General features: G+C 38.7%; 1 pseudogene; it reads right to left on the reverse strand.

Annotated features, from left to right (window-relative positions):
* LOC120069682 overlaps positions 1-23,802 on the reverse strand; it is a 50,067-nt pseudogene extending 26,265 nt beyond the window's left edge.
* Positions 23,803-24,052: the final 250 nt, after the last annotated feature.

Genomic DNA, 24,052 nt, shown 5'->3' on the forward strand with positions numbered 1-24,052 from the left:
TTGCCGGAATTTCTCTCCGATTATCGTTATTCGACACTCCTCGTAACATGATTGTCCTCATCGAAAATGACTCTCCCGACTTCCCTCCCTCTTTCGGTTCACTTCCGCGCATTTTCTCTATCTTCAACATGCTGCACTAACCACATCATTTGTGCTAACCCGGACGGATCCAACATTCGACCTTAACTTTTATCCACGGCGCTAATCCGTTCATGAATGTCTCCTCTAATACTTCATTTGGTAGATGTGGCAATGGCGCTACCAATTTATCAAATAGATTTCGATATGCTTCTCCAGTAGTTTCTTGTTTAATAGCCAAGAACCTTCCACAAATCGATCCCTCTCTTAAAGATCGGAATCGCACTAACATCATTTTCTTTGAATCTTCCCAATCTTTAAACGGCTCTCTAACTTCCTTCGACTGGTACCAGTCTAACGTGGCGCCGTGAAACTCACAACCGCCACCGTCATCTTCTCAGATTCAGTCAATTTATGAATCTAAAAATAGCGATCTGCTCTGAATAGCCACGCATCTGGATCACTTCCACTAAACACCGGCATCTCCACTTTCTTGAATTTATTTCGATCACAAGTCGCTTCTTCATCGGCTGCTTTCACTGAACTATTCGTTCCGCACACATTATTGGCATTCGATCCTTTTGGCCTCCTCTGTCACTTTCACCTTTCCGTTAGCCATTTCCTTAACATAGGAAATGAGCATTTGTTTCTCTGCTTGCAATCCCAATCGCTCAATGCTCTTCGCTAACGACGCTAAATTCTCCTATATGGTTGGCAATTTCTGCATTTCGACTCTGAGTCCAGAAATCTTCTGGTCTAGTAACTCCAGCTTTTCCTCAAAGCATTTCCAAGCCATGCCTGCCCTGGTGGTTGCTCTGATACCAATTATATAGGAAACTGATCTTTTAAAAGGTATTTATTGATTAAGTGAGTTGACACAATCGCACAACATAACAGCTAAACGATGAACTTACTCTTTATTAAACGATGAGTGTCAATCAACAACTATACGATCGCTTACTATTACTACGCTATCGCTTACAAACACTAAACGATCGTTTACATTCACTACACGATCGCTTACAAACTCTACACGATCGCTCACCAACACTACACGATCGCTTACTAACATTATACGATCGCTTACAGACACTACGCGATCGCTCACCAACACTACACGATCGCCTAGTAGATGAAGTAGGCGATGAGTGGCACTCCGCGACCAATTCTACACGATAGACTTTCCCGAACTCCCACCTTCGAGAGCTCACTTCCCTTCCTCAAGATATTCAATCTTCAATGCCTTCTCTTTCGGTTTCTTTCTTCTTTTAAACCCCAACTTCTCCCAACAGAATTGAAAGTAGTTTAGCTGTGGTCCCCAACCTCCTTAACCGACTCAACCGCCGATTTCCCCTTATTTCCTCTATTCTTTCTTCTTTGATATTGCAATATAATTGGAGACCTATCAAGTTATTGCTTCAATCTTCTTTGGATCAACTTTGATTTGATTTTAATTAGAAAGTCAAGGAAAGCAATTTCCTTCATAAGAAAGTGGCATTTTTTATGATTGACGTACAACTTGTCAGTTGTCAAAGCTTGAAATAAGCTACGAAGATGTCGTAAATGTTCTTCAAAGGTTCCTGCTATAAACCAAAATATCGTCAAAATATACTACGATAAATTTGTTAAGGAAAGGATGAAGTACATTCATAAGTCTCATGAAAATGCTCAGAGCATTTGATAAGCCGAATGGCATGACAAGCCAATCAATCAAGCCTTCGTTAGTCTTAAAGGTCGTTTTCCACTCATCTCCCAGCCTAATTCATATTTGGTGGTATCCACTCTTCAAGTCCACCTTTGAAAAGATTAAGGCTCCTCCAAGTTGATCGACCAAATCACTTATTCAAGGAATTGGAAAACAATACTTCACCGTGATTCAATTGATGGCTCCACTATCCACACACATTCTCCAACTGCCATCTTTTTTGGGCGTGAGTAGAGCTGGTACTTCACACGAACTTAAACTTGGTTTAATGTGTCTTTTTGACAGCAATTCTTCGATATGTTAGTGGAGAATTTCATACTCCTTCGGACTCATCCTGTAATGAGGTAAATTCGGTAAAGTAGCTCCCAAAACTAGATCAATGTGGTGTTGTATATTTCGCATGGGGGGCAACCCCTCGGGTTCCTCTCCTAAGAAAGGAAATTCATCGAACAACTTTTGTACTTCCGGTGGGACTCCATCTTTTTGTGTTTCCTCGGACTTTTCGACAACAAGTCCAAGGATGTCAGCCTCCCTTTCTTTCATCAATGTTTTGCCACTGATTGTAATAAACAAGTGGCTATTGTCTTCTTTTTTTCACTTTACACCCACATCATTCTTGTTTAGTGGAAGTAGTACCACTTTCTTACCCATCCACTAAAATTCGTAAGTATTTTCTCTCCCCTTATGCAAGGTTCGAGTGTCAAATTGCCAAGGTCTTCCCAAAGGAATGTGACATACATCCATGTCTAACACATCGCACACTATTTGGTCTTTATAGCTACTACCGATTGAAAGAGGGATGGTCAAATTTCACTTACTTGTACTTCGCCGCCTTTTTTCATCCAACCTATCTTGTAAGGGTTTGGATGAGCTTCCACCTTAAGATTTAAGGCTACCACTAGCTTTTTGGAGACAAAATTCTCACTACTTCCACTGCCTATAATGACATTGCACACTTTATTGTTGATTGTATACCTTGTTTTGAAGAGAATGCCTTTGGGGCTTAGAGTCTTCTTTAGGAGCAATTAACATCCTTTGAAGAACACAAGACAGTCTATCTCCATCATCTGGTTCAATAAATTTAGCCTCCTCTTCATTTTCTTCGCTGTTTTCAGTCAACATTTCTTCTTCTTCTTCCTCTATGTAAGCTACTGTTTTTCGCTGAGGGCACGCATTGGATAGATGACCAGCTTGGCCACATTGAATGACCAGCTTGGCCACATCGAAAACACTGGCCCAAAGAGGGCCTATGGTTAGATTTTGAGTTTTTTTCTTGAGAACTGCCTCTGTCTTCTTCTCCTTGGCCCCTTTTTGATATTCTCTCTTTTCCTTTGGTCAAAGGTGGAGGATTTGGTAGGTCGGATGTTTTATTTGCACCATTCGCCTTCCTACTTGCGGAGGCTTCCCATGGTTCTTCTTGATGAATTCTTGGAGCGATTTTCATTCACTTGTTCAACTGCTTCAGCGAAGGAAATAGCCTCAGATAATAAGTGAAAATGTTGTAGTTTTACCTTTTCTTTGATGTCCATGCGTAAGCCTTCAACAAAATGTTGTTCGTTCTCCATCAAGTTCGTTCTTGCTCCCAACCGGTGTAATTCTTCAATATAATCAGCCACCGACCGTGCTCCTTGCCTACAATTTTGGTATTGGTTGTACAATGTTTGCTCATAGTTGGGAGGGAGGAACCGTTCTTTCAACAAATCTTTTCATCTTTTCCCATGAATGAATTGGTCGTTTACCATTTCTCCTCCGGTTGACTTCTAGTTGGTCCCACCAAACCGATGCACCGACTTTCAACTTTAAGCAACTAGATGCACTTTTTTGTGCTCGGAAGAGTTCATGTAGGTGAAGAAGCTTCCGTATTTTTTATCCAATCAAGAAATACCTCAATGTCGCGCTTCCCATTGTATATTGGCAAGTCTATCTTCATTTTGTAGTCATTCGAGTTACTTCTCATTTCAAATCTCTCACCTCTCTCTTCTTGGAGCAAAAAACTCTTCTTCTTGATCATATTTGTTGAAATTAGGGTTTTGTACTCTAGGGGCATTTTTGGCTTTTTCATTGTACCCTAGGGTTTCCCTTTTTTTCTATTTAAGCTGGTAGTCTGTTGTATTTCTTTATATCAGTCTTCTAATAAGAATCCTTTTATCCCGTGGTTTTTTTCTCCCTGATTAGGTTTTTCCACATAAAATCTTGGTGTGTTTTTCTTCTTTCTCTACTCTGTTTTTCATCATGGTATCAGAGCATGGAGACGGAACCCTGGCCACCATTGAGGAAAATCCAATAGGAGAATTCCAAACCAATAACCCAAATATAACCAGTATTATCCAAAAAGCCATTGACAGATATTTTCAGTCTCTTTTTCCCCACTTTCGTGATGATCACCCAACCCATTCCGACCAGCCAGCAGACCAGCTGCCGCCACCCTACCACTTGCCGACCGGTAGGGGTGGACAGCAAAACTGCTCAAACTGAACCAAATTACAAAACCGAACCAAACCGAACCGATTTATAAGCAAAACCGAATTTTTCGGTTCAATGCGGTTCGTTGGGCTGTTGAAACCGAATTTAAACGCTTCGATTCGGTTCAAAGCTTGAAAACCGATTTCTAAACAGAACCGAACCGTTGAAATAGTAAATATATATATATATATATATATATTAATATATATATATATATATATAATATATAAATATAATTTATTTTATATTATAATATAACCTAAATTTAAAAACTAAAGGCGATTCAGCGGACGAACAGTAGACCGCCGCACGCACAACGCACGCAACGCAAGTTCTTCCTTTCCGTCTGGCATCCGTCTGCTTTCAATTTCTTCCTTTAGAACTTCTAGGGTTTTTTTTTTCCACCGCCGCCGCCGTTCTTCTTTGGTCGACCAGAGGAAACTTTCACCGTTCTTCTTTTGTGAACCAAAGGAAACTTTCGCCATTCTTCTTTCGTGAACCAGAGGACGCACGAAAGACTTTTGCCATTCTTTTTTCGTGAACCAAAGGAAAGACTTTCGACGTTCTTCTTTCGTGAACTAGATGACGCACGAAAGACCAATAGACCACCGCTTCCGTTCGCTTCGTGCTCAAGAACATTTGTCATGCTCAGGAAAGGAAAATAACCCCGCAGGCCGCATCTCTAGTACATGTAAAAAATTTCTCCCTCATTTAACTCTAGTACCACATTAATATTTTTCATTTAAAAATTCTTAAATACATGTAAAAATTAGGTGAATGATTTTATAATGAAATTTTAGGTAAATAAAATTTGGTTCGTGCTCAGATCGCGGCGACTGCAGCTCGTTCAAGCCAATCCTCATCCGATTGAATTATTGAAATTTTAGGTAAATAAAATAAAATTTTAGATAGATAAAATAAAATTTTAAGTAACTAATGAAATTGTTAGGTAATCGTTATCTTATTTTAGCACAACTTTTGTTGTTGTTGTTGGTTGTTGTTGTTGTGTTTGAACAAATAAAATCCAATTGATGTTGTCTTGTTGTTGTGTTTGAATTTTTAGTTTAAGTAAATGATTTTGTTTGATGGTAATAACTAATAAGTTCTCTCTATTTTTCCCTTTATACCACCATCGGTCTATCACAATGAGCTTGAGCAAGAGCAACGATTCCAATGATGATGTTGTTGTGATGCCATCACTACCACCACCACCACGAAAAAAACAAAAGTGAGGAGACAGTTTCAAAGCATACAAGTGGACGAAAGAGGAAAAATTCATCTATGATATAGGATCACTTTACTAAATGTTCTGAATATAGTGATGATGATCTGCATGCTAAATGTAACTATTGTGGTATGGTGTATGCATGTCATCCTAGAAATAATGAAAATTCAACTATGAGAATGCATATTGAACACTACTATAAAAAAAATACTTATCAGATTAAGAAGTCTAAGTTAGATGTAATACAAACTAAGTTGGTTTTTAAGAACAATGAGGGTATTGGAGATAATTCACAATCACATTCATCCCTTAGTTACAAGATGTTTACTACTGAGAGTGCTCGGAGACTACTTGCTGAGATGATTATTATAGATGACTTGCCATTTAAATTCGTGGAGAACCAAGGGTTTAGAGATTTGTGAATGGGACTTTGACGTTAGTAGAACCTAATTTTGTTCTTCCTTCTCAAAAAACAATTGCTAAGGATATTTTGGGAATTTATGATAGCGCGAAAGAGATGTTGAAGGGCATTTTTGTGAAAGAAGGATATAGAGTGTCACTCACAACCGATACCATCAATCCAAAATATGAACTATTTGGTTTTGACTGCACACTTTATTGATAAAGATTGGAAATTATATAAGAGAATTCTTGATTTCACCCAAATTGAGAATCATAGAGGGGAGACGATAGGAAAAGAGGTTAAGAAATGTCTAAAACAGTGGGGTATTGAAAAGGTTATGACATTGACAGTTGATAATGCTTCATCAAATGATACTGCCTTTGCTTATTTGAAGAAGCATTTTAAGCATGGGTTGGTGTTAGATAGTGAGTTCTTGCATGTTCGATGTTGTGCACATATATTGAACTTAATTGTATGCGATGGCCTAAAAGATATTAATAAATTGGTTCGAATTCGAGATGTTGTGAGGTTTGTTAGATCTTCTCCTGCTAGACTTATCACAGAGGAGAACATAGATAGTAAAAGTATGTTGTGTCTTGATGTTCCAACTAGATGGAATTCTACCTATTTGATGCTTGAGGCCACTGTAAAATTTGAAAAGGCATTTGAGAGGTTAGAAGACTACGACACAGTCTACATGAATGAGGAGGAAAAACCAACCACCAAGGATTGGGAAATTGCGAGAATATTTACCAAATTCTTGTCAGTGTTATATGAAGTAACTGTTAGGCTTTCAGGGTCTTTGTATGTTACTTCCAATACAATCTTCCATGAGATTAGTATTGTCCAGAATTGCATCCAAAAATATTCAAGTGCAACTGGTCCTAATGATGTGCTTTTGCAAGAAATGGCAATGAAAATGCAAGAAAAGTTTAATAAGTATTGGGGAAAAAAAGATAGAACAAATTTATTCTTGTATGTTGCCTTCGTTTTGGACCCTCGTTATAAGATGAAATTTCTTTTGCATTGCTTAAATCAATTATTTGATGTTGATGTGGCAAAAGCCATAGGAAGTAAGGTAGAGGATGTTTTGGGAGCATTGTTCAATGAATACAATTTGTCACAATCAGTTGCTAATAAGGGTCAATCTTCATGTACCATTAAAAGTTCTCCATTTAGAACTTCAAGTGCAAGTGCAAGTGCTTCAGAGATTTTCCGTTTTGATTTTGAAGATTTGGATGAAGATGATTCGTAAAGTGTGGATTCGGAAGTTGATATTTACTTACTGGAGCCTCGTGTTAAACGTGAAGATAACTTTGATATCTTAGATTGGTGGAAGGGGAATTCTTCTAGATATAAGATTCTTAGCAAAATTGTATGAGATCTTTTAGCAGTTCCAATATCCACAGTTGCTTCTGGGTCCGCATTCAGCACTAGTGGGAGAGTAATTGATCCTTTTCGTACCTCATTATCTCCAACCACTATTGAGGCACTTGTATGTGCACAAAATTGGTTACGTTCTGAATAAATTAGCACTGGTTTACGACAATACTTGGAGGAAATTGAAGATGAAGAGGAAGATTCGTATATTTTAAACATATTTATATATATATTTTTTAACATATTTATTCATATATTTATTATAGTAACTACTAACAAGTTTATCATTTGTTTCTTAGTTTTCATAACAGGATTGAACGGAGCGGCAAATGCAAAAAACAAGGAGAAGGAGAATCATGATTGACAAGCGAACAAATTTGTTTGTATTGATTGGACTTTTGGAATTCAGCACTAGTGTTTTAGCTTGTTATTTGCAAATGTGACTTGTGTATTGTGTACTTCTACTTTGGAGAACTTTTTAGTTTTTAATTTTTTATTGTAGTACTTTGGATTGATATGTTTTATGAGTTATTGTGGATTGATATGTTTTTATGAGTTATTGTGGATTGATATTTAAGAAATTTATGCTATGTGTACTTTGGAGAACTTTTAGTTACTTTTTATTGTAGTCATTTGGATTGATATGTTTTTATGAGTTATTGTGATATATTTAAGAAATTTGTGTATTGTGTACTTTGGACATGTTCTTATTGTGAATTACTGGATTGATATTTAAATTATGTTTAGAGTATAAAAAAAAAAGAATATACAAATTTCAAAAAAAAGGAACGAAGAAAATAAAAGGTAATTTAAATTATGAAAAATTGGTAAAATAAAAAAAGAGAATATACAAATTTCAAAAAAAATGAAGGAAAATAAAAGAGAGTGGAACTTGGAAGGAAGAAGAAACAAAAAAAAAAGTTTTAAAAAAAGGCAAAAAAACTGAAAACCGATTCATGAAACCGAACCGAACCGAATAGAACCAGTTCGATTCGGTTCGGTTCGAACCGCACAAACGGTGTGGTTCGGTTTCATGTATAAATAAAAACGGTTCGGTTAGGTTTGGCCTCCAAACCGAACCGATTCCACCCCTACCGACCGATTCTTTCGAAGAAGGAACGACCAGCCACCAGACCCAGCAGAGATCGACGACCAATCACGATCCGATTCTGTCGCGTTCAAACGGAGACGAACGAAGCTGCCCAGCCGCGATCAGGTCCAGTCGCTATCAAACAAAGCCAAACGACGCTGCCCAGTCGAGATCGGCGATGCCCAGTGCTTCTCCATGTGAGATCAACGCCGCCCAGTCAAGATTGGCGCCGCCCAGTGCTTCCTGTTTGTTGCCATCACAACCGGTCTTCCCCCCTCGGCCACTGCCGCACCGAAAGATCAATGGAAGATGTGTAGGTGTCTCTCAGCCAAGTATGAGCAATCAAATGGGGCAGTTTTCGCCGATCATGGGTAAGTTTGGAGGGGAGATTCTTCATCATACCACCAGGACCAAGGGAGTATAATCCAAGATCAAGTTACCCAGTTGCAGTTGTAGATTAAATAACAGAACGAGATGTTCCAGCAGCAGATAGTTGCTATTGGGGAAACCCTGGGATCGACATCCAAGATCCAACCAGATCTAAGCCCATATCCTGAAAACTCGGTAACTTCGTTCCCTACTTACCCCTCAAATTTATGTTCTAGAGCTATAGGCAAATTCTTCTAGCTTTATTATAGGAGAAAAGTTGAATGATGATAATTACTTTTCTTGGTCCCAATCTATTAAAATGACCCTTGAGGGTCATCATAAATTTGGATACCTGATAGGTGAAATACCAAAACCAAGGATCGGTGATCCCAAAGAGCGAATTTGGAAAAGAGAGGATTCTTTGTTAAGATCGATTTTGATGGGAAGTATGGAACCTCAGGTTGGAAAACCTTTATTGTATGCAGCCACAGCCCGTGATATTTGGGAGGCAGCCCAAAAACTCTACTCTAGGAGACAGAATGCCTCTCGTTTATATACCCCCTACGTAAGCAGGTCCATGAATTAAATAGGGAACAATGGACGTTACTGCTTACTTTAACAAGTTGTCTCTCTTGTGGCAAGAGATGGATTTGTGCCGTGAAATGATTTGGAACTATCATTGTGGAAGTCTGTTCTGAAGTTCACCTGGAGGAAGATAGGTCGAGGGTCATGAACAGTACACCTGTAACACCAACCGATTCTGCTGCTTTCAAAACATCTGGCCCTGTCCAAGATAAACAGAACAGTAAGCCACCCCCAGTGTGTGAACATTGCAAGAAATCCTGGCACACGAAAGATCAGTGTTGGAAGCTTCACAGCCGACCACCAAATGGTAAGAAACGATAGCCAAGCCGGGCTCTTGTTGGTGAATCTGTTACTGGAGATACTCAGCCTTAGAATCAGGAAACCACTCAGAGTATTACTATTACAGTTGGAGTAAGTGCCATCGCTCAAATCAAGTACTTTTCACTCCTTTCGACTTGTGAGTATAATTGGTAATAAACCATGGATATTAGATTCAAGAGCCACAGACTACTTAACTGGTTCCTCTGATCAATTTTTGTCTTATCAACCTGGTGCTGGAAATGAAAGGATCAGAATTGCAAATGGATCCTTTGCCCCCGTCGCTGGAAAAGGACGGGTGTCGCCCTTTGCAAGCTTAATCCTCCAAGATGTGTTACATGTGCCAAAAGTTTCTTACAATCTATTATCTATTAGTAAAATTACAAGGGATTTGAAGTGTCGTGTTTCTTCTCACCTGATGTTGTTGTTTTTCAGGATCTGAACTCAGGGATGACGATTGGCACTGCCCTGCATGACAGAAGACTCTATTTCCTTACTGAAGAAGCCTCCTTTAGGATATGTGATAGGACTAGTTTGTTTTCTTCCCATTTTTCTGTTTCTAAAACTGATTATATATGTTATGGCATTATCGCCTAGGCCATCCTAATTTCCAGTATATGAATTATTTGTTTCCTTATCTTTTTTACAATATTATTATTTCTAAGTTGAAATGCGATGTGTGTGTCCAAGCCAAACAGTCTCGTGTTTCTTTCTCTTCTTAGCCTTATAAGCCCTCTAAACCATTCACCCTGTTCCATAGCGATGTTTGGGGTTCGTCACCTGTTACTATCATAATTGGGAAGCGTTGGTTTGTAACCTTTATTGACGATCATACTAGACTAACCTGGGTCTTCCTTCTGACAGACAAATCAGAAGTTACTTCAGTTTTCCAACAATTTTACAATTCTATTGAAACCCAGTTCAACGCCAAAATCGCTATTCCCTAGAGTGATAATGGTCGAGAGTACCTTAATAACGCCTTATGAGAATTCCTAGTCTCAAAAGGAGTTGTCCATCAAAGTTCCTGTGCGTACACCCCTCAACAAAATGGAGTGGCCTGAAGTTGCCCGATCTCTTATGTTGTCAACTTCCCTTCCTTCTTATTTATGGGGTGATGCTATCTTGACAGCAACCCATCTAATATGCATGTCATCCCGGGTCCTAAAATTCCAAACCCCCTTAGATTTCTTCAAAAGAGTCTTACCCAAATACCAGACTTCTTTCTGATGTACCCCTTCGTGTCTTTGGCTGTGTGGTGTTCGTCCATACACACGGCCCTAACCGTACCAAGTTTACCCCTCGGGCACAGAAATGTGTCTTTGTGGGGTATCTTCTACATCATCGTGGGTACAAGTGTTATCATCCCTCTTCCAGAAAATACTTTGTCTCTATGGATGTGACATTCTTTGAAGATCATCCATTCTTTCCCAATGGTTCTCTTCAGGGGGAGCATACTAGTGAAGAAACCAATTGGGGTCCCAGTCTTTTTGCCTTACCTGAACTTGAATCATCCTTTATGTCAGTATCAGTGCCAATGCATCTATCCTCCCGACCAAACAAGTCCCTTACATACTATAGGAAGAATCTCAGGAAGGAAATAGCGCCGCCAGTTATCTCTCTGGCTCCAGTCCATGAGTCTGAACAGAGATCAATTCCAGGTACTAATAGTCCTATCCCCAATCATGATAATAAATGTGATAAAACTTATGCTTGTGTTGAAAACGTTAAGAGCAAAAGCAAGGAAGACAATGACAGCAAAGATAATTGAGGTCGATGATGATGCAGAGATAGATGATTGTGTGACTCTTGAGAACGTGGTAGAACCTGGAAAAGAAGCATCTCTTACTCCCGTTGAAAAAACCGTTGAAAGTGGGAAAATAACAGAACCGGAGGGTGAGTGCCATATGTCAGAAGAAAGTAAAGACAGAGATGAATCCTTTGATCTTCCAATTGCCCCAAGGAAAGGTACTAGATCATGTACAAAATATCCATTGCAGAGTTACTTGTCCTATAGTAATCTGTCTCTTGAGTTCAAGGCCCTCACTACAAATCTAGACACAGTGGTGATACCAAACAACACACACAGCTTTAGAAAGTTCTGAATGGAAAGCCGCAATCATGGAGAAATGAGAGCTCTCGAGAAAAATCATACGTGGGATCAAGTCAATCTTCCAAGTGGTCATAAAGTAGTCGAATGTAAATGGGTGTTCACAATAAAGTATAGCCCGATGGAACAGTTGACAAATACAAAGCCAGATTAGTTGCCAGGGGATTTACTCAGACTTTCGGGGTTGATTATTCCAAGACTTTTTTGCCAGTTGCAAAGCTAAATACAGTTCGAGTCCTCCTTTCTATTGCAGTTAATAAGGATTGGCCCCTTCACCAGCTTGATGTGAAGAATGCCTTTCTTAACAGAGAGTTGGAGGAAGAAGTCTATATGAGTCCTCCCCCAGGATTCAAGAAAGAGTTTAATCACCAAGTTTGCAGATTAAGAAAGTCCTTATATGGGTTAAAATAGTCATCAAGGGCTTGGTTTGGCAGGTTTACTATGTTTGTAAAGTCGCAAGGATATAAACAGGGTCATTCTAATCATACTCTTTTTACTAAAAGGTCAGTATCCGGGAAAATTGCAGTTTTAATTGTTTATGTTGATGACATTGTTATTTCAGGCGATGATACCTCAGAGATTGACCGATTGAAAGCAAAGATGGCTAAAGAATTCGAAATCAAGGACCTTGGAAAACTAAGATACTTCCTTGGAATGGAAGTAGCTCGATTGAAAGAAGGAATTTCAGTCTCCCAATGGAAGTATACTCTGGACTTGCTTAAGGAAACAGGTATGACAGGTTGCAAACCAGTTGATACTCCTATAAAAGCAAATGCAAAGTTAAGTAATATGAGTAAAGGTGTTCCAGCTAGCAAAGAAAGATATCAGCGGCTTGTTGGGAAATTAGACTCGACATCTCTTATGCAATAAGTATGGTAAATCAGTTCATGCATTCTCCATACGAAGAACACATTAGGGCAATGGAGCGCATTTTGAGATATCTAAAAACCTCTCCAGGGAAAGGCTTGATGTTCAGGAAAACTGAAAGGCGATGCATCGAAGCTTACACTGATGCTGATTGAGCAGGATCTGTAGTAGACAAAAAATCAACATCAGGATATTGTACCTTCGTGTGGGGCAACCTTGTTACATGGAGTGCAAAAAGTAAGGTATTGTTGCCAGAAGTAGTGCCGAGGCAAAATACAGGGCCATGAGTCTGGGAATCTGTGAAGAGATTTGGCTTGAAAAGGTTTTGAAAGACCTTGATCAAGTGCATACCGGTCCAATGAAACTCTATTGTGATAATAAAGTTGCAATAAGCATAGCAAATAACCCTGTTCAACATGACAGAACAAAGCATGTGGAGATTGATCGGCATTTCATCAAGGAAAGACTTGATAGTGGCAACATTTGTGTTCCTTATATTCCTTCCAATCAACAGATTGCAGATGTCCTAACAAAGGGCCTGCCCAGATACCTGTTTGACACGTGTGAGCAAGTTGGGTCTTATTGACATCTACGCCCCAATTAAGGGGGAGTGTTGAAAAGCACACCATTGTCTTTTTCATTGTACTCTAGGGGCATCTCAAAAAAAGATTTTCATTGCCTTTTTTTTCTATTTAAGCTGGTGGTCTGTTGTATTTCTTTGTATCAGTCTTCTAATAATCCTTTTATCCCGTGGTTTTTTTCTCCCTGATTAGGGTTTTCCACGTAAAATCTTAGTGTGCTTTTCTTTTTTCTCTACTCTATTTTTCATCAATATTCACTAGATGAGTTCCATTCTTGGTTTTCTTGATATCTTTCTTGGGGTTGTCTATGCATTCTCGGAGGTCTTTCTTGATGAATTTCTTGCTGAAACTGGAAATTTCTTGGCTGTCCAGCACCACGTCTACCTCTTCTTCCCCATTCTTGAATGAATGGTTGATCATTCCCCTGATTTTGAGGTGTGGCCCACATTTCAACCCTTCGAGTAAGAGTGTCCATACTTTCTTGGAGACTCAAAAAAGTGTCATAATTCCCTCCAAAGAGTTCTCAACAGAAAGCAAGCGTCGTGTTGTAGTTATTGGAGAGAGGGTGGGGGTTTCTTCCACCTCTTGCTCTTGCGTACGAGCATCTCCTCCATTTGGATGGGCTGCTCTTCTTCCAGCCATTAGTCCAAGGATTCTTGGAGCTCTAATACCAATTTGGTGTAATACCAAAAGTCTGATCTTGAATGAAAGTGATCTCTCTCAAATGAGGAGAGGAAAACTTTATTTATAGAGGGGAAAACAAAATATAGCTTCTGTTCTTACAATTGAATTACAAAAATAACAGAATATAGTTTTTGTTTTTACAACTGAAAACTAACAATAAAAACTTACAAACTGAAGTTCTATTATTGACACCATGCAATTAATTGTATTTGAATGACTTTTGAGTTTCTTGGTCTATCCACGACTATTTGGCCTATAAAATGGCTTGTAATGCTCTAAAAAGCTTGTGCTTATTCAACCCTTTGGTGTTGTCTTTTTCTTTCAAATCTTGCTTTAGATTTGATGTTTAAATCAATTCTCATTGGATTAGTCTTGATCAAGCTAGTTCTGGAGTGAGTTATCTTACGATCTAAGAGTGACCATCATATTCTAAGTTCAATCTAAGTTAGCTTTCATTGTGAGTGTTTGCAAGGATCCTAGAAAGACCTCTAGCTTTGCATCCAACAAGCATCGCAGGCGCTTATCATTTGGTATCAGAGCATTTGTTCATCGTTCTTGACCGACTTTAGAGGTGTTATCTTTACTTTATTTTAATTTATTTTTATTACAAATTTTTTTCTCCAAAGCAATTGCTTACTTCTTGTACTACAAGACATACTACAACTTGTCTTGAGAATTTCTTCGAATCAACTCTTGGGTCATAAAGAAAAAAAAAATCAGCAAAAAAAAAAAAGAGAAGAAAAGAAATCAAAGATCCAAGGCACATGAAAGTTTTTTGTCATTCATTTGAAAAAAAGAAAAAAAACATCTATATTTGTTTTTTTTTTTTTTTTTTTGCCTAAGCTTAGTTACTCTAGTCTTAGTTTGTGAGAATTGATCATTTTGAATTGGTTTTTATCAAACTTTTAGTGAGATTGCATAAAAAATATAAGTCAACCCTTACATCTTTGACCTAGTACCAGAAGCCTACCCTTAAGTGATAAACACGAGTGTTCTTGAGTGAAATTGGTGAGAAATGTGGTGAGGTCCTTTTATTACTAACTTTAAAATGTCAAAGGGTGAAGGAGTACCACAAGTACAAGATACTAATATGGCTATTCTTCAAGCCATTCAAGACATGATGGAAATGATGAGGGAAGATAGGCAAGAAAGGAGGGCACAACAACAAAGCGTCTTACAAGAAGATGAAGGGGTATTTGACTTAGTTGAACAAGAAAGACAAATTAGAGGAAGAGGAAATGTGAGAGGAAGAGGAAGAAATAATATGCACCCTAGACGAGGGGAAAGAATCCATGAAGATAGAGATAGTGGAGTCAAGCTCGAAAATCCAACATGTTGTGGAACGTCGGATGCGGAGGCATACTTGGAATGGGAAAGGAAGATAGAACATGTGTTTGATTGCAACTCATTTAGTGAGAATAAGAAGATGAGACTTGCTATTGCTGAATTCACTAACCATGCGGGAAATTGGTATCAACATCTCAAATCTGAGAAGAGGAAAGAGGAGGATCCCATTGAAAGTTGGAAAAAACTTAAAGAAGCCATGAGAAAGAGATATTCCAAAACATTATGAAAGAGATTTGAGAACTAAATGGCAAGCTTTGAGGCAGGGAACAAAAAGTGTAGTTGAATATTATCAAGAGATGGAAACTTTGATGGAAAGTGCAAATATTTGAGAAGAATAAGAAGAAAACACCATGTCTAGATTACTTGGAGGTTTAAATCGAGAAATTGCTCATCTCATTGATATCCACAACTATATTTGAAAGATATGTATCATTATACAATCAAAATTGAAGAACAATTGAGAGAATAAAAGGAACATTCCAAGAGGTATAATTCTAAAGCTAATACCTTTTCAAATTCTAATGTTTGGAACAAGGATGGTTTTGTGAATAGGGGTGAAGCAAAAGGGAAGTTTATGGCTCCTAAAAGAGTGGAAGCTGGGAGCATCAATACTAAAAAGAATGAAGCTTCAAAGGAGGAAAGAGAGACTAGTTCTATTCAATGTTGGAAGTGCAAAGGATTTGGACACATGAGTAAAGATTGTGTCAATAAAAAAAGTCATGGTCATAAGAAATGGAATTATTGATTTGCAAGATGAATGTGATGAACAAGGTGGCCAACTTGAGGAAGAATCCAAAACCTTTGATAATGAGTACATTGAAGACGGTAACTCCATATCTTTAGTTGCAAGAAGAGTACTTAATGTGCAAATCAAGGAGGAAAAAGTTGAAGATCAAAGGGAGAACTTGTTTCACACATGGTGCTTGATTGAAGGAACTCCATGTAGCTTGGTGATTGATAGTGGAAGTTGCACAAATGTAGTAAGTAGTTTTCTTGTAAAAAGACTCCAACTCACTACTCGTCCACATCCAAAACCATATAAACTTCAATGGATAACAAACAAAGGAGAATTGAAGGTAAACTCCCAAGTTCTTATTTCTTTTACTTTGGGAAGATATAAGGATGAGGTTCTTTGCGATGTAGTACCTAGCACGTGGGTGATATGTTATTGGGCAAACCTTGGCAATATAATAGAGAAGTCACATATGATGGACTGTTGAACAAGTACACATTTACTTTGAATGGGAAGAAGTTTGCTTTGCTTCCATTATCTCCATATGAAGTACAATGCGATCAAGTGAAATTATAAAAGAAAAGAAAAGAATTTGAGGATCAAGAGAGGAGTGAAGAAAGTAAGTTAAAGGAGAAGAGCCAAAAAAAAAAAAAAAAAAAGAGAAAAGTGAGGGGCAAAAGTTGAGTGAAAACCAAGAGAGAAAAAAGAGTGATTTTGAGGGAAAAAGAAAGAGTGTGAGTTTAGTTATGAGAAAGGGGGAAGAGAGGAATATGTTTTTTTTTTTTTTGAAAAGGAAACGATTCATTGTATTAATAAATAGAGAGGAGCGAGGGTCTAAGTACAAGAGAGTTATACAAAGAGCAAAGCGAGAATACAAGTGTTTGTAAAAGGATCAGGAGGTGCATCCGGACATCTCAACTAGGTTGACACTCCCTTAGCACCCTCATCATATCCAATTCTAACCCATAACTAGGAGATAAGAGAACAAGATTATAAAAAGAGGACAAAGCCTAAAGAGACAACAAAAATGAAAAACTAAAAATGAAGCCAAAACAGTGGCCTGAAGATGATGGAAAAATACAAAAAAGTTCAATAAACGTTGCTGAATTCTGGAAATCTGGAGAAGTTTAGTGCTGTCCGAAAGGAGGGGTTCAGTAAAGGCCTCCCAATTGAGGTTGAAGTCTGAAAGGCTGTAAGCACAGAAAGGGTCCAAGAGGAGGCTTGACGACGGCCGGCTTCAAGGCGGTCTTGGCAACAAGTGGTTTTGTTATGGAAAATTCTTTGATTTCTTTCGAACCAAAGGTCTACCAAATAAGGCTTTTACAGCATTACACCATAACAAGCGGATGGATTTGTGGGAGATGGGGCCAGCAAGGAGCTGAAACACGTTACTTTTGAAATCATTGCACAAGGTCCATGGAAGATTGAAAAAACACAGCAGCTTATTCTAACACCAATTTGAGTAAGGGCATGTAAAGAAAAGGTGAAGCGAGTCGTCACTATGATGTAGGCAGAGTGGGAAAACTGTGGGGGAAAGGGAGGATGCTGGGTGCTTTTTCTGAAGGACTTCAACTGACCGAAAAGCATAATCCAAATGAGGATGTTGACTCTTCTTGGGCTTTTTGTTTTCCAAATAGCCGAGAAGATGGGCTTTTCCAAAGGGGAGAATGGTGTTAGGTGTCTTTTGAGGGATTTAACAGTGTATTGGCCATTGGTTGAGATAGACCACACTCTTTTTTCAAAAGAGAGAGAATGGCTTCTACTTACAATTTTTCTCAACAAGTCTTGGAAGACCAACACTTCTTCATCTTTAAGCGATCTTCGGAAAGTAATGGACCACGAAGCTATGTTATTGTCCCAATGATCGGCAACTGATCCATTTGGTAGCTTGGTGATTCTGAATAAGCTAGGAAAAAGGATGTTGAAGGGGGAATGTCCTTCCCAAGTGTCTAACCAGAAAGCAATACGACTGCCATTACCAAGTTTGAAAGTGGCCAAGGATTCTACCTTCAGCCACGTCTTTGAGATGTTAACCCATGGACTTTTCAGGCTTCTACCTCCTTTCCCTGTTGTATGCCAATCAAAAGCATCCATACCATGAATGCTTCTAACAACTTTGCCCCAAAGAGAGTTTTGCTCATTGAAAAATCTCCACCCCATTTAGCAAGGAGTGCAATGTTCATAGCTCTGAGCCCCCCAAGACCTAGACCACCATCTGCTAAAGGTTTTTGAACCAATTCCCATTTGGCCAAGTGATTCTGCTTGCTGCCCTTATTACCTTCCCAAAAGAAACTTCGTATTAACCTTTCCAATTTAGTTGCTACCCCTTCGGGCATAAGGAAGATAGCCAAATAGTAGGTTGGGAGGTTTGAAAGGACTGAGGTACAAAGAGTGGCACTTCCACCCCTAGATAGATTGAATCTTCTCCATTTGTCGAGCTTACCTTGTACTTTATCTAGGACCGGCTGCCAAAAAGAGGCTCTTTTTGGGTAACCCCCTAGAGGCAACCCTAGATAAAGGAAGGGGAGATGGTCAACCAAAACATTTAAGGAAGCTGCTGTAGTATAGAGCTCACTATCATCCACATTAATGTCGTAGAGTGCTGATTTATCCCAATTTACCTTCTGTCCTGAACACCATTCAAATAGCTCCACTGTATGCTTAAGTTTTGACAGCATAGTGCTGTCATATTTGCAAAATAATAAGGTATCATCTGCAAATTGGAGTATGGAGACTTGGACTTGCTCTTTGCCTACTAAAAACCCTTCAATGATGCCGGATTGGTTGAGTTTGGAGATTAGTGCACTCAGCACTTCGCTGACTAGAAGATCTAAAAGGGGAGAGAGGATCACCTTGTCTAAGCCCTCTTGAAGCGGCCACTCTTCCCCTTGGTCTCCCGTTAATGAAGACCGAGTAAAGTGAGTTTTTGACACATCCCAAGATCCATTCTATCCATTTCTGATCGAAGTTCTTGGCCCAAAGCACTTTTTCTAGAAAATCCCAATCAACTCGGTCAAAAGCTTTTTCCATATCAAGTTTAAGTATCCAACCCTTCTTTTTTTTTGCTCTATACTCTTCCACTGCTTCATTGGCTATAAGTATGGGATCCAAAATTTGTCTTCCTTCTATGAAAGCACATTGGGATGGAGCAATGATGTTGGACATAACCCCTTTTAGTCTCTCGGCTAACACCTTAGTAATGACTTTGTAGATTAATGAGGTTAAACTAATGGGTCTATAATCACTTACCTTGATGGCTACTTTCTTCTTTTGAATTAAGCAAATGAAATTCTCTCTTATACACGCATTGATCTTGCCATTCTTGTAGAAGTCATTAAAGGTATCTTGGAAGCTTGTCTTGAGAATAGGCCAAAACTTTAGCAAAAATTTAGTGGTGAAGCCATCAAGGCCTGGGGCTTTGCTTTTACCAAGGGTTTTTATAGCTGAGAGGATTTCTGTGGCTGAAAAATTATTTTGAGAAGATTCTGATTCGAGTTCACACAAGGCCAATCTATATTTAAAGGGAGGTGCCTCTCCCCTGGAGATTTTAGGTAAAGGTTGCTGTAAAATTTGAGTATTAGGTTTTCAATTTCTGCACTCGACTTTGTTGGGATCCCTTGTTCATCAACTAACTCATTTATAAAATTTCTCCTCTTTTTTGCTGCTAAGAATCTGTGAAAAAAACTTGTGTTCTCATTTCCCTGCTTAAGCCAGTTTAGTTTACTCTTCGGCAATAGATTAATTTCTTCTAACCTATATAAAGCCATTAGTTCTGATTTTGAGGAAGACCAAGCTGCATAATCAGTGCTGGACAGTGGGGAATTTTTAGCAAGTGTACCCCAATTTTCTATTTCTGCTAGCAACCTCTCCTCTTTCTGTTTTAACTCTTCCTTATTGCTGATATGCCACTGTTTTACTGCTGTTTTCACATCTTTCCGTTTCTGATTTAATACAAAACCCGCCCCCAACCATGTGCTTTGCTGTCAAACCATGCTTTCTCTATAATTTGGATGCAGTCTTTGTTGAGTAGCCAACTATTGCAAAATCTGAACGGTGAAGGACCCCAACTAAATGATCCGGCTTCTAATAAAATTGGGTAGTGGTCTGAAAAAATCCGGGCTTGTCTATTGGTTCTAGAGTTTTCAAATAATTCATCCCAACCTTTTGATATGAAGAAGCAATCTAGTAGGGATCTTGAAACAGTGGTGCCTTCCCTTGACCATGTAAACTTCCCATTACTCAACCGGATTTCTATGAGTTTTGCTTGCTCAATGAACTTATTAAACTTTCTCATGCCTCTAGTGCTTCTACCCAAGGGAAATCTTTCGTGTGCCCATCTTGTGATATTAAAATCGCCACCCATACACCATGGGTCTTCACAATAAGCTACCAAGGAAAGAAATTCTTCCCACACAAATTTTCTTTCCTTGTAATCAGTTGGCCCATATACATTAGTAACCCAACAAGTCTTTTTATAATTAGTGATGCATTTAATTGAGAGAGAGTAACCGCCTTTGAGGGTTTCTAATACTGAAATTAGGCTTGTGTCCCACATTGTTAACAGCCCACCCGAAACACCAAAAGATTCAACAAATTCCCAATCAACATCTTTAGAACTCCATAAAGATTTAATGAAACTTGCATCAAAATTTTCCTTCTTGGATTTTTGAATTAACACAATTGAAGGGTTAATTTTCTTTAAGAATCGTTTAAGGGCCAATCTTTTATTAATGTCTTTGAGACCTCTAGTGTTCCAGGATAAAATCTTCATCTTTTCGAGAACAATTATCAATTTCAATCAAGGGTTAATCTCATAATAAGCTGCATTCAGTGACTAAACTCAGAAGGTGTGGTGGGAGGTCAGAAGGGGTTGAAGGGAGGGCGGGAAAGGCAGGGTTGTGGATTTTATTCTGGGCAGCAGGTTCCTCCCCTGTTTGAAACAGGGAATTTAGGTCAGCAAGCATGGTTTCTTCCAGATTTGACTCATTTTGATCTTTTGAATTGCTAAGCCACTCGTTTTTCTCTGAACTGATACTAAAGGGGGGTCAGGAGGGCAAGTCTCTCTCAACTGATTTGAAGTGAATTTTGGGGGGGGGGGGGGGGGGGGGGGGGGGGGGGGGGGGGGGGGGGGGAAGGGGTTTCTTTTGGTGATGGTCCAGTTGGGTTGTAAGGGGAAAGAGAAATGGAAAATCTGACCTGGAATTAAAAGACTGCTTTGGAAAAGAGAGGATTTTGGCTTCTTGGGGCTGGGAGGAGGCTGAACTGAGGGTGATTCCGAGGCTTTTGGGATGTTCCCTCGGGTGCTTTCTTCTGATAAAGTGTTTGGGAAAGGTTTTGACGAGGCAGGAGGGGTTGCGGGCTCTGGTTAGCCTTTTCTGGTTTGTTTTGCTAGGTTTAAGGGCAGGTTTAATGTTTAGGGGAGGGAGAGGAGGCTTAGGAAAAGCAGAGACAAAGGAGGAAGGTGTTTTGTTAGGGTAGGGGAACTGGCTGTTTGAAGGTAGAGGAGGCAGGGAGGTCGATTGGTTTGGAAAAACAGGGGAGGGCAGGGGAGAGGAATTGAGATAGAGAGCAGGGGAAGATGAAAACTAATGAGGAGCTTTGGTTTCGGGCTTGGCTATGACATGCTCGATCGAGGAAAAGGCTGAGTGAAGCACTTCATTATAGGGGACACAAAGTTTTGCTTTCTTTTTTCTTTTTGGCATCGGTGGCTTTTCAACTTCTTTCTCTTTCATCTTAATGGTAGCAGTAGAATTAATTTCTATTCGTGGGATACAAGGAGTCTCATCTGCAGCAGCAAATAAATCAGGGGGCATTTCGGTTTCCTTTGATATGCCAAATGGACTTTCAAAAGGCTGCGGCTGCAAGGGTTTCTCGGCTTCTTTTGAGTTAAGGAAAACTCTTTCAGAAGGCTGCAGCTGTGGGGTGAAATACCTGTCATACATTATAATGACATTCTCTCTTGCTCTTACATTGCTACACTGCTATACACTACTTGTCTGAGGTGAAATACCCTTCTTGTCCCTCCTAGAATAAACTTTCTTAACCAGAGGCCAAACAGATATTTGTATGAATCGAGAAATTTTTAGTTCTTATTATGTCTATGAAGTTTTTCTTCTCGCTTTTTTTTTCCTCCTTTTGGTTTTGGTGCTTGTATTTTTTAGCATTGATCTTTTTCATTACTCTAATAAAAAATTGCGTTTCTTATTCTTAAAAAGAATAGAGTGCTCTAAATACAAGACTGCATGATATGTACCTGAGTTTTGAAATCAGTAAGCATATTTATTTTATCTTTCACGTCAGTCAGGGCCACGAGAACTTGTAGAGCCTTAGATCTGTCATCCCAGAAAGAGCTATCAGCAGCCTTAGATTCCAAGTCTGCAAGTTCTTGGTCCAACTGTAACAAACCGGCAGAGTTCCTTATCCCTTCCACACGCTCTGAGGTTGTTTCCACTTCTTTCCTTAATAAATAAAAATCTGTCAGCAACAACAAGCACAGGTTATATCATTTCCATTGTGCTGAAAACACCACTGAATCTAAAATGGATAAATGGGAATTAGATGCATCCATTTATACAATTGATGTGAAATGTCAAAATCTGGGGCAACAAACACCCTGTTGGGTCTTAAAAATAATCGCAATAGATATTTTAAGGATGTTAAAATAATAAAAAGGCTTAAGCAATTTGTCATTCAAGTGAATATTCATAAAGCAGCATTTAAAATTGAACGTCATTTAACACAAACATTGACCACAATTGACGAAGATACTACTAATAAGTCACTTTTTCTTATGTCAACCCATTAAGATGGTTTACCAACCATTCAAGGAACCAAGGGCTACCTAATAGTGACCAAATTTTAATGCTTGGAAAAGCCTAACGTTTGAAGTCAACATGCCACAGCAATATTTATTTGACCTGGGCACGAGTAAAAATACATTCAATTATATGAAAGCAAAAAAAAATAATAAAAATAAAAATAAAGGGCATTATATCATATTAATAAAGATTTTATCATCTTCCATAACTGGAAATGTTGGATACCTGATAAGAAAACAATTTTCTTACTAAACTATTGTTCGAATCACAATCTTTCGTCCTCAAAGAATTTTCAATTATATGCCTAGTTCTTGTTAGTTTTACTTCCGAGACCTTTACACTCGGAGCGTTAGTTAATTAGTATTAAAAAAATAAATTTTAAAAAAAAAAGCATAAAGGCAACAGAGGGTGTTCAATAATTAGAACAGAACATCATGAACACAGTAGTTTCAGTCTAGGAATTGAAATATTGTTTTTAAGAGAACTAAACATACCTTGCATCGCCCATTCTCGCGTATCAGCATCGATCGCCTCGCCCACCGGGCTCTCGGGCGTTGCAAATGAAACTGCAGGAAGCAACCAACAACTTACAGAAACTGGAATTCATTGCGATAACAAGGAACCCCAACAATTTGAAAGAAAATAAATGAGGCCAGAAGCATACGAGACGATTCAGAATAACCCAGAATCAATTCAATGAACAAAAGAAAAAATCAAAGAAAACAGGAATTAATTGGATAACAAGGAACCTATGCAATTTGAAAGAAATTGGTTACGAGATGGGGGAATCTTCGAATCGACTCACCGAGAGAAAAACGAGAGTGAATTGAAAGGAAAGTGCGGAAGTGGGGAGAAGGGGAAGATGGTCGGAATTCTAGCGAGGTCGAAGCTCCTGTCCTTTGAAATTTGGGAAGTGGAAAAAAGGGGGAGCCGCCGAGCCACAAGGGGCGGTGAAGAACGTCCATGGCTTCAGTGTTTGTATACATGATTACACGGTACTGATCTTCATCTTATTGTTCTAGCGTACTGGTGTATCACCAAGCGCATCTTGCAACTGTACGTTTTCTTTATTATTCTAAAAACACAATTCTGAAATTAGATTAAATGTTAGTAATTATCATTATATTAAAATTAGTTTTAGTATGATATTGTGTCTCAAATATTTTTGTGTATTAATTTAATTTAATTAATTTGATTACTTAATTCAGGGTCGAGTTTAGTTTTGAAAAATAGCTATTTTTTAATTGGTTAAGGTTCATCTTGAAATCTAAATTAAACAAAATATATCAGTAAATATAA

The sequence above is a fragment of the Benincasa hispida genome, unplaced genomic scaffold (genome assembly GCF_009727055.1).
Source record: "Benincasa hispida cultivar B227 unplaced genomic scaffold, ASM972705v1 Contig548, whole genome shotgun sequence".
In the NCBI taxonomy this organism is placed as follows: domain Eukaryota; kingdom Viridiplantae; phylum Streptophyta; class Magnoliopsida; order Cucurbitales; family Cucurbitaceae; genus Benincasa; species Benincasa hispida.